We start from the raw sequence: 16,825 nt of genomic DNA, 5'->3' as shown, positions 1-16,825 counted from the left end.
ATTTTGTAGTATCTTCATAAAATGAATTAGAAGTTTTCACTTTTCTTAGAGTATAAGTTTGTGTAAATGTTGGGATTTACTATATATAGTAACTATATATGGTTTATTGTTTTATTGATAAATATCTCGCACCTCCCACGCCCTATGCTTTCTGGAAGTAGTACATTTTCTGATCCCATTGATTTTTGGCTTGGTTGTGTGACTTGATCTGTCTAATGGAATGTGAGTGGATGCTATATCCAAGCAGAAGCCACAGTGTAACTGAATGGTTATGCAGAGTCTTTCTTGCTTCTGTGTCCCCTATGGTGGGGAAGATATGCAGAATAGGGTCAACTGCTTCAGTCTGAGTCCTGGAATTAAAAGCCATATGTAGAAGACATGATTTTAATGCACAGCTGGAGAAGAGCTACAGAAAAGTTGCAGCAAGAAAAAGAACATAATGTGAACAAGAAATATACATATGCTGTGTATGACATTTCTCCTTTAAGATTGCCTGTACATAATATAACCTTTCAAAATTTCCTAATATTCTATTCCTTAAATATTTTGTAGAACCACCTGATAAAACCAGTTCAGGTAATTTTTTCATGGCAAGATTTTTAATTACTGATTAAATTTCCTTAATGGTATAAGACTATTCAGATTTTTCTATCTTTTTATAAGTTTGATAAGTGATGGAATTCTTGGAATTTCATCTATATTTTCAGGTTTTTTGGTATAATTCTTTTCATACTATCTTCTTATCTTTTTTTTTTAAGATTTTATTTATTTATTTGACAGAGAGAGATCACAAGTAGGCAGAGAGGCGGGCAGAGAGAGAGAGAGGAGGAAGCAGGCTCCCTGCTGAGCAGAGAGCCCGATGTGGGACTCGATCCTAGGACCCTGAGATCATGACCTGAGCCGAAGGCAGCGGCTTAACCCACTGAGCCACCCAGGCACCCTATCTTCTTCTCTTTTTAATGTCAGCAGAACTTACACCTTTTTTTCTGTTTCTTTATATTACTGATTTGAGCCATCTTTCTTTAATTTTTTCTTTCCTTTTTCAGGGAGAGAGAGGTAAATTTACCTAGACATTTGCAAATATTATTAATTTTTCAAAAAAAATCCCCCAAAAATTTTTCAAAAAAAATAGCTTTGTCGAAGATTAGTTGACCATAGATTTGAGGGTCTATTTCTGGGCTCTCTATTCTGTTCCATTGATCTATGTGTCTGTTTTTGTGCCAGTACCATGCTGTCTTGATGATGACAGCTTTGTAATAGAGCTTGAAGTCCGGAATTGTGATGCCACCAACGTTGGCTTTCTTTTTCAATATCCCTTTGGCTATTCTATGGTCAACTAATCTTCGACAAAGCAGGAAAGAATGTCCAATGGAAAAAAGACAGCCTCTTCAATAAATGGTGCTGGGAAAATTGGACAGCCACATGCAAAAAAATGAAATTGGACCATTTCCTTACACCTCACACAAAAATAGATGAAGGACCTCAATGTGCGAAAGGAATCCATCAAAATCCTTGAGGAGAACATGGGCAGCAACCTCTTCGACCTCTGCCACAGCAACATCTTCCTAGGAACAACGCCAAAGGCAAGGGAAGCAAGGGCAAAACTGAACTATTGGGATTTCATCAAGATCAAAAGCTTTTGCACAGCAAAGGAAACAGTGAACAAAATCAAAAGACAACTGACAGAATGGGAGAAGATATTTGCAAACGACATATCAGATAAAGGACTAGTGTCCAGAATCTATAAAGAACTTAGCAAACTCAACACCCAAAGAACAAATAATCCAATCAAGAAATGGGCAGAGGACATGAACAGACATTTCTGCAAAGAAGACATCCAGATGGCCAACAGACACATGAAAAAGTGCTCCATATCACTCGGCATCAGGGAAATACAAATCAAAACCACAATGAGATATCACCTCACACCAGTCAGAATGGCTAAAATCAACAAGTCAGGAAATGACAGATGCTGGCGAGGATGTGGAGAAAGGGGAACCCTCCTCCACTGTTGGTGGGAATGCAAGCTGGTGCAGCCACTCTGGAAAACAGCATGGAGGTTCCTCAAAATGTTGAAAATAGAACTGCCCTATGACCCAGCAATTGCACTATTGGGTATTTACCCTAAAGATACAAACGTAGTGATCCAAAGGGGCACATGCACCCGAATGTTTATAGCAGCAATGTCCACAATAGCCAAACTATGGAAAGAACCTAGATGTCCATCAACAGATGAATGGATAAAGAAGAGGTGGTATATATACACAATGGAATACTATGCAGCCATCAAAAGAAATGAAATCTTGCCATTTGCAACAACATGGATGGAACTAGAGCGTATCATGCTTAGCGAAATAAGTCAAGCAGAGAAAGACAACTATCATATGATCTCCCTGATATGAGGAAGTGGTGATGCAACATGGAGGCTTAAGTGGGTAGGAGAAGAATAAATGAAACAAGATGGGATTGGGAGGGAGACAAACCATAAGTGACTCTTAATCTCATAAAACAAACTGAGGGTTGCTGGGGGGAGGGGGTTTGGGAGAAGGGGGTGGGATTATGGACATTGGGGAGGGCATGTGCTTGGTGAGAGCTGTGAAGTGTGTAAACCTGGTGATTCACAGACCTGTACCCCTGGGGATAAAAATATATGTTTATAAAAAATTAAAAATTAAAAAAAAATAGCTTTATTGATTTTATTAGGTAGGGCTAGTTTTAGATGACAGAAATAGGGAAACTTCAAATAATAGTGGCTTAATAAATAAAGAGGTTTATCTTTATCTCACATAAAAGTTTGAAGAGGGCTCTCCAGAGGCAGCATAGTTTTATTCATGAGGATTATAAAGAATCAAGGTCTTCCCATTACATCATTTCAACTTTGTCCTCATAGTCCAGAGCAGGGGAAATAATAATCAAGATAAGAGCAAATAGCATCTAGTAGCTCTCTTTTAAGAAAGATACTCTAGGGGCGCCTGGGTGGCTCAGTGGGTTAAAGCCTCTGCCTTCGGCTCAGGTCATGATCCCAGGGTCCTGGGATCAGGCCCTGCATCGGGCTCTCTGCTCAGCAGGGAGCCTGCTTCCCCTTCTCTCTCTGCCTGCCTCTCTGCCTACTTGTGATCTCTATCTGTCAAATAAATAAATAAAATCTTTAAAAAAAAAAAAAAAGAAAGATACTCTACAGCTGCCACAAAGCACATACACTGACTTACCATTGAACAAAACCTAGTCCCATAACTACACCTGGTTGTAACTGTAGTTATTATTCTGGACCACCATGTGCCCACATGAATAAATTCAGTATATTACTCTGGATAAAGTGAAATCGATAATGGAGAGACATGAATAGTCTCTGCAACACTGATCTTTACCATCACACATGAGTTTCCTGATGCTGCTCTTATTCTCATTATCTTTCTTTCTACAAAAATTGAGGTTATTCTTCTTCCTCGCCTCTTTTAGTTATATAAGTATCTAATTAATATTCAAAATTGGAACATCAATATGAGATTTTATTTGCATATTATAGTCAAATATATATATAATTACTCTCTAACGTCTCTCAGATATGAAAATGAAATAAATGCATAACAATAACCAAAATCATCCTTCATTTTTTCAGGTATTATGGTATGATAATTTGCTAAGCACAGAACAAAAGACTGGTCATTTCTGGAATTTAAGGAATTCTCATTTTCATTCTCCTGCCTTTCTTTTTCATTTTCCAACTTTCAAATCAACTGCATTTTAATCAAGAAAAAAAAATTTAACCAGAAAATAATGAAAATCAGAGATAATTAAAAAGACCAAAGTAGAACAAATAAAATGAACAGGCCAACCAAATAAACATGAACAATATATTGGAAAAACAAGACAAAAATTATTGATAAATACTAGAAAATGTCATGATTAGCTTCACATAATCAAATATACTCAATTCAAAATTCAAAATAACTTGATGCATTAATAAGTAAAGGAAATCAAAATAATAATGATATTACTGACTATCAGACATCAGAACATGTTGAATTATCTAACATGCCCCTGTTGCTTCCTGATGACCCTGAATTGTGATACATATATCCTATGAAAAGAGACCAGTTGTGGGCCCACACAGCATTTGGAAGTCTATGAGTCATACCAAATCAGTATATCTTAGTCACATGGCTAACAGAAATCCAGAATAGCAGCCACCTCTGAAAGTCTCCTTAGTGTGTTTACTCAGACAGAAAATTAGCAAATCTCATTTACTGAAGTCATTAATATACACTCATCCAACACCTAATCAATGACCATTTTCTCTTCCTATATGAGGTACTACATCTCTTAAGCTAGAATTCTATTTCCTAAAGTACTCTACAACCTTTGTCATTATTGACCAATGTAAACATTTGGCTTTATAGCCTGCAGAACATCCTGGGATCTGCACATAAAAACTTCTAAGAATTTATAAAGAGTTGATGTATTTTCTAGGGAATACTAATCAAATAGCAACTGATTTTTAGAAAAAGTAAAGAGAATCAAACCTGGAAATTATAAAAAATGTGAATTTAATTATATGTCTTGGTAATACTAGGGGAACACTATTAAAATTTGTGAGAGAAGATACTGTAAAAATTAGCCTAATTTTTAAAAATATTCTATTTATTTATTTATTATTTATTCTATTTATTATTTAGTTATTATTTATTCTAGTTAGTTATTCTATTATTTATTTATTTATTTGAGAGAGCAAGAGCAGGGAGGAGAGAGCGAAACAGGCTCCCTGCCGAGCCAGAGCCCAATGTGGGACTTGGTCTTAGGATCCTGGAATCACAACCTGGACTGAAGGCAGATACTCAACTGACCGAGCCACCCTGGAGCCCCCAAAGTAGGCTAATTTTATAGCCCCCCAAAGTAGGCTAATTTCTTTTCATATCAGGAAAAATTCTTTCTCAGGACATTGGACCTGTATGCCATGATATTTGTATTTTTCATACAGACACACGAACTAGAAAAATATATTCTTGCTGGGGCACCTGCGTGGTTCAGTGGGTTAAAGCCTCTGCCGTTGGCTCAGGTCATGATCTCAGGGTCCTGGGATCGAGCCCCACATTGGGCTCTCTGCTCTGTGGGGAGCCTGCTTCCCCCTCTCTCTCTGCCTGCCTCTCTGCCTACTTGTGATCTCTGTCAAATAAATAAATAAGAAATCTTTAAAAAAATATACATTCTTGCCAACCCCCATTGCCTCATGGGGGCCAACATTGCTGTTGCTGTGCCTCCCTGTCATTTCAGCCCATGGTTTTACTGCTAACATCCTCAGTTTCCTTTGTGATCTCTCATTTAAACTTCCTGAGATAGTCCAGGAGTCACATAGCCTCAAAGCTCCTTGCCCAGCCTATATACTGTACTTTCCTTATCCATATGTATCCTTATCCATATGGATATCCAATATCCATATCCAGTTGATCACCTGTGAGCAGACCTGAGGTCATGCAGTACCTTTGAGGCAAATTATGAATAAGGACTGGCCCAGAGATGATTCACTCATTAGAAAATGTGTTGATGGTCTCAGAAGGAAATTGTGAATGTGGTGACCATTTTGAGGTGGGACCTGCATAATGTGTGCATGTGACCAAAGGCCGAGATTCCTTAATGGAGAAGTCATTACGTGATGCATAGGAAAGTCAAGATGGCAGTTTTCTTGTGCAGAGATCCTCATAAATAGGCACGACTCACTTGAGATAAAAAAGGACACATATTATTCTGGCCCATAGCTTTTGGGCCTAGGTACTAAGAAGAGGGAGTTTTTAGTGAACTCTGACAAAAGAGTGATATGTGCTTTCTTCCCCTGTCCACAACAGACAGTTTTTTACTCTCAGAATGTGTTGATAGTGTAATGATGAAATATAACAGTTCCTAACATCCATGTTTTTTCTCCTCTGCAGCATTGGAATAGCTTGTGGAGGAGACAAAGCTAATATCAATGAAATAGGACCAAATTTTCTTTCAATTATCTTCTAGATCTAGAATAGCAATATATACATATGTCATATCTTAGACAAGAATAATTGTTTGGTAGTGACTGTCTAATGTCCTGAGCGGAGAAGAACCTTGAGGCCTTAACCAGGTTTAGTGGGTAAAGAGGTGATGATTTTTAGCAAGCATGCTAAACATGCTTAGCATGTTACATGGAGAGAGTGGCAGCATACATGTTTGATTTGACCTCCCTGATCTAGGTAGTTCCTAGTTATCTGAAAAGAGGCAGCAGCAAGTTAGCCAAAGATCATTGGATTTGGAGTCATAGTTTTGTCTGAATGTTGATGCCATAACTTCATTTTTTTCATAGTTTATATTTTTAAAATATTAAAATATTTACTGTAACAAAGTTTTTTCAAATTTAAAATTTTTTCAATATTTAATGAGCAGCTACTACAGATCAGTTATTGTTTAGGTAATGACACAAAATGCTGAGCAAAAGAACACATAGACCCAGCCCAATAATATGAGTAAAACATTAACCAAACAATCATAAAGATAAATATATACTAACCATTAGAAAGGAGAGGTATCCAATGCCATAAAAGTTTATAATGAGGAGATATAGGCACTTACCAACAGCACGAACTTGGGTAAGTTACTTAACCCCTCTCTGAATCTGTACAAGATATGATGTCATATCAAAAATCATAGGATTTGTGAAAGTTAACTGACAATATAGCTACTATGTATATAATATATAGATGTATAAGTTATATTATAATGCCAACAAACACACAATTTATAGAATATATATACATCCACTGAGATATCCTATTTAGTAATGGTACATGAAACAGTATAGTAATTCTTGGAAATATATGGAGACATTTCTATTTTTTCTGTTGAATGTACATATTCTATATTACATCATTTAAAATCTATGTTAGTAATCCAGGTAGACAAAGCGAACAGGTATAGTGCCAAGAAAAATAGAACTTTCACCAAGGAGAGGAAAGAATAAGCAGCTCTGATAATCACACAAAATAACTAGGTAGAAAGAGAGTCCAGTAGTGTGTTACAAGATCATGGACTAGCAAAAAATAAGAGAGCGCCTTTCCTCCTGGAAGGTCAGGGCTTTGTTTGACCCTACCATTGACCCATGCTATTTGAATGACATGATTAAAATATGTTATTGATGAAAAAAGTAATCTAAGAAGGGAATCTAGAAATCAAAATTTACAGAACACAGTTAGAACAGGGGTACAATGGGGACGTAGTGGGAAAGGAGTTAAAGGCAGGAGCAAGCCAAGACCCTTCTCATAACCCGGAGAACCTTGCCCGTGGGAGCACAGACTTTGGAGGCAGATACCACAGGTTCTCCTCTTAACTTTGCTAATAGTCATTTGTATAACTGTGGGGAGATTGTAAATCTCTCTGTACCTCACATTCTCTCCGTATAAACAGGAAACATAATAGTACTTCTCTCATCAGGTTGAAAGAAATAACATAATTAAGCTACTTAGAGCAGTTCTTGGAACCCAGAAATGGTGTTTAAGCGCTAGTTGTTATTACTATTATTATTACATTTATAGAATCTTTTAGATGAAAGCACGAAAATGGGAATAAAGGGTGATATTCAGTGAGAGGTCTAAATTGCTTTTATCTCTGATTTCTGGTCAACAGTTAAAATAAAAATTAGAGCAGTTAGGAATGTTTTCAGCTGGAAGTAACAGCCTCCCAGGAGCAGCATAAGTAACAGTGACCATAGCTTAATAAAAAAAGATATTTAATTATCTTATATGTATTAAGAATACAAGTGGCAAGGGGTTACTGATTTGATAGAGGAGCTCAAAGTATTATGAAAGACCAAGACTCCTCTTACTCTCTCATCTGCCATCCTCAGATTATTAGCTTTTCCCCTCATGATCACAAGATAGCTGCCACATCTACAAACGTAAAATCCTCTGAGTAAGGGGAATGAAGTTTTCATTGCTGGGAGACAAACAGGTTTCCAGTCTATACAAAATTAAAATTTTGTTAAAAAGGAAGAAGAGGGTATGACTTCTTGCCAGCCAACTAACAATGTCTAACACTTCTCAGCTGTAATTTCAAAGACAATGGAAATCACTACTTCTAGCAAGTTGAAAGTATATAAAATATTTAGAGACAAAGATCTTGAGGTATCTGGATGAAAGAAGACAGAAGAGCTGTCAGTGCTTTGGGCATTTTTCACAGTGAATTTAAGTGTAATTGTGTGCATAAAAAACATAGATTTATTTTCAGAAATGCAAATGAAACACCTGGAATAACTGAAAATAATATAGCTGTGTTTCTTATATTATCACTCCCCATTGTATGTATTATAAGAATTATCAAAAATGTTTTAAACTGATATTTATTTATTTATTTAGATTTTACTTATTTGTTTGACAGAGATCACAAGTAGGCCGAGGCAGGCAGATAGAGAGGAAGGGAAGCAGGCTCCCTTCCGAGCAGAGAGCCCTATGCGGGGCTCAATCCCAGGACCCTGGAATCATGACCTGAGCTGAAGGCAGAGGCTTTAACCCACTGAGCCACCCAGGCGCCCGTTAAAATGATATTTAAACCTAGATCCTCTAAAGAGCTGATCTTATCTTGCTATCTTCTTATAAAGCAAAATTCTGGAAAGAGTTGACTCTACTCGTCCTCTGCTCTTTTACTAATGCTGTTCTATCTTGAACAGTCTCCAGTAAGTCTCTTACCAGCATTGCTCCATCTGGTCTCTTCTCATCAAGATCATTAATTCCTCCCATGCTGCCAAGTGGACAGTCACTCAATATCTGACAGAGGCCATCATTTCCACCTTAGATACTTTCTTAAAGTATGCTGGTCCTCTTTTACTAGATCCTTCTCACCTTCCCAGATGTTAAATGTGGAAGAGCCTCCTTAGTACTACATTAAGACCAATCCTTTAGACCCCTTCTCATCTTTAACCACATACATTCTCTTGTTGGCACATCCAGTCTTGTTGGTTTTAAATAGCATCTCTGATGCCAAACACTCCAAAAACGAAATCTCCATTCAAAACTGTTCACCCGAATCTGGAGTCATATACACCCAGCAGGCATCTGAAACTTCGTATATCCCAAATTACGTTCCTAATCCCACTCCTCCTACCAAAATTTGCTTCCTTACATGACTTTTCCCTTAGCTCAGCATCTGATCCCACACTTTACTCAGCTGCACAGGCTTCTAAACTTTGAAATTATTCTTGACTCCTCTCATTCTTCACTGTTCCTCAGCCAATCAACTGGCAAGTCCTGCAGGCTTTTTGTTCAAAGTATGTCTTGACTGTGGCCACTTGTCATCACTTTTATCTTGTCATTCTGCTCCAAACCACTGCTTCTAGTTATTGCTACACCTGGTCTCCTCACTTCTACCTTCCTTCCTGTAATCTATTTACACACAAGCGCTAAAATAATTTTTTAAATGTAAGTCAGATCAGATCATCCCTTTGCTCAAAATTTCCAATACCTTTTGTTCTCCCTCTGAGTAAAGCCCAAGCCCTTACAGAGCCTCTACCGCCCTTGAGGACACAGCCCTCCACCAGCTCCCCCATCTCCTTTTCCTCCACTCTGTACCATGCTCACTACATTCCAGTTGCTGGTTCCCTCACACTTTCCGAGTATTGCAGACTGCTTCTGCTCCCTCTGGTTGACGTGTCCTTCCACAAGTTACCACATGACTTGTCTCTCTTTTCCTCCATGTTCCTTTTCAAATACCTCCCATCAGAGAGGTCTTCCTTAACTACCTGTTTAAAGTACTATTTCTTGCTCCATCCTCTCTACTATTCCCCACAGTCACTAAAAGCAATTTATGTATTTGTTTGTTGTCTGTGTCCTCCCACCAGAACGTTTGCAACACAAGATCAGTGACCACGTCTGTTGTGTTCCCTGCAGTGGCCAGAACAAGGAAGTGCCTGGACCTTAGCAGGTGTTCAAGTCTATGTGTTTAAGGTATGAGTGTATCAATGAATGGCTATTTGCTGAGTAATCATTTTATTTTTTTATATCTGTATAAACCTCACATAAATTTTTAGATTGCTTTCAGTCTTATAAATTAATGTTTTCAATAGTTTCCCTTCTTTCAATCAGGTAAGAATAGTAACGTTTTGACTTATTTTTTTAATATGTGTGTATATACATATATATATATCTTATATAATCTCATATATATCTTAAATAATACATATATCTTAAAGTATAAAATTTACCTTGTAAATTCCATTACCTTTTTCTGCTGTATTTTTGAGAACATTGTTTCCTATATTAGTGCCTTCGATTAACTATTGACATAAATGTTTTATTTGTTTAAAAAGAACATTGAAATAATGATGCTAAGAAAGAGATCATCTTTGCTATTTGGGTGCCATTTTCTTATAGCTCCATATTTTAATGATCTAATTGAAAATTATCCTAAGATCAAATGCTGTAATTTTTCTGAATATACCAATTAACACTTTGAAAACATAAGGCACTTATTTCTGTTAGGCCTGACACTATTACATAATTTGTTCCTGTTTTTATGTAAAATATTTTGATGAACTTATTTTAGCACAACCTCATTAATATTGGAGCCCTTATACAAATGTTAATAGTTTTAGGAACACACACATAAATGCACATGGTGATGCCTAAATATATTCATTAATAGAGGTCTTTAGAAAATGATGAAAGAATAGTTGCAGACAAAGCTTTTTTTTTCTGGCTACTAATTTCTCACACATACTAATAAAAATCACCAAAGTTAATCAAATGGGAGAGACTTTCAAAATTTTGCTTTGGAATGTCTCTCGTATCTGCCCTCCTCTCCCTACTCCCCCACCAACCTCTATGACCTACATTTTGGCTTGTTAACTATTTTCCAATGAGAATCCTTTTTTTGATCCTAACTGAATGAATTGAAATCATTCCACAAAATGCCTACATTTCTATTTATAGACCACACTCTCCATATATTGTGCATCCTTCTCTCTCCCCTTCTCACTCTGCTCCAGTCCCTTTTTCTTCCTCCTTAATCCTTTGGCTTCCACATTCTTGCTATTACCCAGGATTTAGTGATTACATTCTCTGCCGGGTGTCTTTTCACATATCTCATTATTGTTTGGAAATAATATAATAATGTTTCTTCTTCTCAGTCTCTGTCCTCTGTTACTCTGCATACTTTCTTCTGATGTCACACATCCGTGTGTTAATGTGTTAATGTGTGTTAATGTTAATCACACATTAACGATCATTTGATAGTTAATAGGAAATAACCATAACATTTTGGATCTCAATACTGATTTCATCCTGGTGACTAATGACAAACTGAAATTCAACATCACTGAAAAGATTATGAACGTCATTTTCCCTCTTAAGTCCCCATTCTCATTTTTCTCATCTACATTATTCATTCCCTTCTGTATTCCTCCAATTTACAAGTCTGGTGTAATTCCCTGTTTCTTTTCTCTGTCTTCAAAATTACAAGCCTATAAATTAGTAATGAATAACTGCTTATAAATAATGGAATTTCTTTAAAACTGGTTAATTTTTAGTTACAGATTTTGCTATTGTATTCCAATCAAAACAAAATTACTTAGAAGACCATAACTTCAAATAAAACACTGTAAGTTTGTAAGGAGAAATTAGTCTTATTATTATACAATCAAGGTAGGTCAATCCAAAATAAAAATTTCAAATCCTTTAGATGTCTTTTTCCTTAGCTTTAAGGTCTATGGTTTCCTTTTATCTTATTAACTAAAACTTATTTTCAGATAAACTTTTATAATTACCTGTTATTTGGTTTTTAAGCTTGTTCACTAATTTCCCTCAGTTGTATAGTCTTTAGAATTTGAAATACAGTTTATACCCCTAAAAGTGTTGAATAGCACTAGGAGGTAAACAGCATCATTCTCCATATATAGATGAGTACATGGGGGCTCAGAGAAGTTGATTTTCTTGTTTATATCATGTATCTTAGAAAAGGCACCAGAACTAGAGAGCAGGTGTTCCAACCCCTGGACTTTTGCTAGCTTTGACTATCCCACAGATGTCTCTAGGTGACAGCATTCATAAAAATACACATAAAAACATTCTCTTGGTCATTCAAGGATTAAGTGTACAGTAATGTATTTTGTTTCTCTCTCAATATATAAGCATGTATTTGTATAGCTCCAATTTACTTTGTGGTATGCGTGATTTGAGTCTGCCTCCCTCAAATGTTTAGTAGCTGTATCTTTATATTTTGGGACAAAGATATTAGGGAATGTTTACAGACCCCATTGTTCAGACTAAAGTTTTTATTCTTTGATTATTATTTGATAATCAGATTGGATTCTATAAATTTAACACAGAAAAAAAGATAAGCTGAAGCACCTTGGGCTAGTCATTTTCCCTTGCTGGACCTCAACTTTCAACTATTCCATCTAATAAAAGGAAGGAGATAGACTTATTCATCATCACCTTCATATAAGGATGATAATAAAATCTCTAATGAAATGAGGGCAGAGCACTATGCTAAATCCTTATATTCACTATCTCATTTAATATTGACCAAAATCCCTTGAGGAGAAGACTATTATTATCTACATTTTATACAGAGTGAAATGAAGTCTCAGAGAGTCAGTGTCCCAAGGTACGTGGTTGATGAGTGCAGGGGCATTTGGGCCTGGGCCTGTTCTATCCCGAGGTCTGTGCTCACAACTCCCAGGCATCAAGGCCTCTCCCTGCTACAACACCTCCATGATGTCTATGGTCCCCAAGAGCAACATGTTTTATTATTCTTCTATTAAACAGACTTGGAATTATTTCCTGTTTCTCATTATCCATTGAAACATTCGGAACTTGTTTCCTTAATTATGAATCAATGTTTGTTGTTTAACTTAAACAAGTAGGCAAGGGACAAATAAATGGAAAGTCATTGGAAGTTCTTAAATTGATGTTGGATGTTGCTAAATTAAGAAAGCCCATCATTCAAGGAGAACTTTGTTAATAAAATTTCAATTAAAGCAAAATTGCATAGTTATACTAATAGCAACAATGAAAAATCTACTCCCAAAGGCCTTTTTCTCATTTAGAACATAACATTTGAATAACCTTTCAACTATAGATGTTTGTAATGCATGCAATTGCAAGTTCTCAATTTCTCCCAATGAGTGTTTAAAATACACCCATTTATTATTTTCAGTTAAAGAACATTAAAATTATATTAACATGTAATCTTAAAGATATCACAAATCAATAAACTAAATCAGACAATTTTTTTAAATTTTTTATTTTTTATAAACATATATTTTTATCCCCAGGGGTACAGGTCTGTGAATCACCAGGTTTACACACTTCACAGCACTCACCAAAGCACATACCCTCTCCAATGTCCATAATCCCACCCCCTTCTCCCAAACCCCCTCCCCCCAGCAACCCTCAGTTTGTTTTGTGAGATTAAGAGTCACTTATGGTTTGTCTCCCTCCCATTCCCATCTTGTTTCATTTATTCTTCTCCTACCCACTTAAGCCCCCATGTTGCATCACCACTTCCTCATATCAGGGAGATCATATGATAGTTGTCTTTCTCTGCTTGACTTATTTCGCTAAGCATGATACGCTCCAGTTCCATCCATGTTGTCGCAAATGGCAAGATTTCATTTCTTTTGATGGCTGCATAGTATTCCATTGTGTATATATACCACCTCTTCTTTATCCATTCATCTGTTGATGGACATCTAGGTTCTTTCCATAGTTTGGCTGTTGTGGACATTGCTGCTATAAACATTCGGGTGCACGTGCCCCTTTGGATCACTACGTTTGCATCTTTAGGGTAAATACCCAATACTGCAATTGCTGGGTCATAGGGCAGTTCTATTTTCAACATTTTGAGGAACCTCCATGCTGTTTTCCAGAGTGGCTGCACCAGCTTGCATTCCCACCAACAGTGGAGGAGGGTTCCCCTTTCTCCGCATCCTCACCAGCATCTGTCATTTCCTGACTTGTTGATTTTAGCCATTCTGACTGGTGTGAGGTGATATCTCATTGTGGTTTTGATTTGTATTTCCCTGATGCCGAGTGATATGGAGCACTTTTTCATGTGTCTGTTAGCCATCTGGATGTCTTCTTTGCAGAAATGTCTGTTCATGTCCTCTGCCCATTTCTTGATTGGATTATTTGTTCTTTGGGTGTTGAGTTTCCTAAGTTCTTTATAGATTCTGGACACTAGTCCTTTATCTGATATGTCGTTTGCAAATATCTTCTCCCATTCTGTCAGTTGTCTTTTGATTTTGTTCACTGTTTCCTTTGCTGTGCAAAAGCTTTTGATCTTGATGAAATCCCAATAGTTCATTTTTGCCCTTGCTTCCCTTGCCTTTGGCGTTGTTCCTAGGAAGATGTTGCTGCGGCAGAGGTCGAAGAGGTTGCTGCCTGTGTTCTCCTCAAGGATTTTGATGGATTCCTTTCGCACATTGAGGTCCTTCATCCATTTTGAGTCTATTTTTGTGTGTGGTGTAAGGAAATGGTCCAATTTCATTTTTCTGCATGTGGCTGTCCAATTTTCCCAGGACCATTTATTGAAGAGGCTATCTTTTCCATTGGACATTCTGTCCTGCTTTGTCGAAGTTAGTTGACCGTACAGTTGAGGGTCTATTTCTGGGCTCTCTATTCTGTTCTATTGATCTATGTGTCTGTTTTTGTGCCAGTACCATGCTGTCTTGATGATGACAGCTTTGTAATAGAGCTTGAAGTCCGGAATTGTGATGCTTCTTTTTGGTTTTCTTTTTCAATATCCCTTTGGCTATTCGAGGTCTTTTCTGGTTCCATATAAATTTTAGAATTATTTGTTCCATTTCTTTGAAAAAGATGGATGGTACTTTGATAGGAATTGCATTAAATGTGTAGATTGCTTTAGGTAGCATAGACATTTTCACAATATTTATTCTTCCAATCCAGGAGCATGGAACATTTTTCCATTTCTTTGTGTCTTCCTCAATTTCTTTCATGAGTACTTTATAGTTTTCTGAGTATAGATTCTGTGCCTCTTTGGTTAGATTTATTCCTAGGTATCTTATGGTTTTGGGTGCAATTGTAAATGGGATTGATTCCTTAATTTTTCTTTCTTCTGTCTTGCTGTTGGTGTCGAGAAATGCAACTGATTTCTGTGCATTGATTTTATATCCTGACACTTTACTGAATTCCTGTATAAGTTCTAGCAGTTTTGGAGTGGAGTCTTTTGGGTTTTCCACATATAGTATCATATCATCTGTGAAGAGTGATAATTTGACTTCTTCTTTGCCGATTTGGATGCCTTTATTTTCCTTTTGTTGTCTGATTGCTGAGGCTAGGACCTCTAGTACTATGTTGAATAGCAGTGGCGATAATGGACATCCCTGCCATGTTCCTGAACTTAGTGGAAAAGCTTTCAGTTTTTCTCCATTGAGAATATTTGTGGTGGGTTTTTCATAGATGGCTTTGATGATATTGAGGTATGTGCCCTCTATCCCTACACTTTGAAGAGTTTTGATCAGGAAGGGATGCTGTACTTTGTCAAATGCTTTTTCAGCATCGATTGAGAGTATCATATGGTTCTTGTTCTTTCTTTTATTGATGTGTTGTATCACATTGACTGATTTGCGGATGTTGAACCAACCTTGCAGCCCTGGAATAAATCCCACTTGGTCGTGGTGAATAATCCTTTTAATGTACTGTTGAATCCTATTGGCTAGTATTTTGGTGAGTATTTTCGCATCTGTGTTCATCAAGGATATTGGTCTATAGCTCTCTTTTTTGATGGGATCTTTGTCTGGTTTTGGGATCAAGGTGATGCTGGCCTCATAAAATGAGTTTGGAAGTTTTCCTTCCATTTCTATTTTTTGGAACAGTTTCAGGAGAATAGGAATTAGTTCTTCTTTAAATGTTTGGTAGAATTCCCCCAGGAAGCCGTCTGGCCCTGGGCTTTTGTTTGTTTGGAGATTTTTAATGACTGTTTCAATCTCCTTACTGGTTATGGGTCTTTTCAGGCTTTCTATTTATTCCTGGTTCAGTTGTGGTAGTTTATATGTTTCTAGGAATGCATCCATTTCTTCCAGATTGTCAAATTTATTGGCGTAGAGTTGCTCATAGTATGTTCTTATAATAGTTTGTACTTCTTTGGTGTTAGTTGGGATCTCTCCTCTTTCATTCATGACTTTATTTATTTGGGTCCTTTCTCTTTTCTTTTGATAAGTTGAGCCAGGGGTTTATCAATTTTATTAATTCTTTCAAAGAACCAGCTCCTAGTTTCATTGATTTGTTCTATTGTCTTTTTGGTTTCTATTTCATTGATTTCTGCTCTGATCTTTATGATTTCTCTTCTCCTGCTGGGCTTAGGGTTTCTTTCTTGTTCTTTCTCCAGCTCCTTTAGGTGTAAGGTTGGGTTGTGTACCTGAGACCTTTTTTGTTTCTTGAGAAAGGCTTGTACCGCTATATATTTTCCTCTCAGGACTGCCTTTGTTGTGTCCCACAGATTTTGAACCATTGTATTTTCATTATCATTTGTTTCTATGATTTTTTTCAATTCTTCTTTAATTTCCCGGTTGACCCATTCATTCTTTAGAAGGATGCTGTTTAGTCTCCATGTATTTGGGTTCTTTCCAAACTTCCTTTTGTGGTTGAGTTCTAGCTTCAGAGCATTGTGGTCTGAAAATATGCAGGGAATGATCCCAATCTTTTGATACCAGTTGAGTCCTGATTTAGGACCGAGGATGTGATCTATTCTGGAGAATGTTCCATGTGCACTAGAGAAGAATGTGTATTCTGTTGCTTTGGGATGAAATGTTCTGAATATATCTGTGATGTCCATCTGGTCGAGTGTGTCGTTTAAG

Source organism: Mustela nivalis (genome assembly GCF_964662115.1).
Source record: "Mustela nivalis genome assembly, chromosome: 5".
Lineage (NCBI taxonomy): Eukaryota > Metazoa > Chordata > Mammalia > Carnivora > Mustelidae > Mustela > Mustela nivalis.
The sequence above is the reverse complement of the archived record's forward strand: the minus strand, read 5'-3'. Positions refer to the sequence as shown.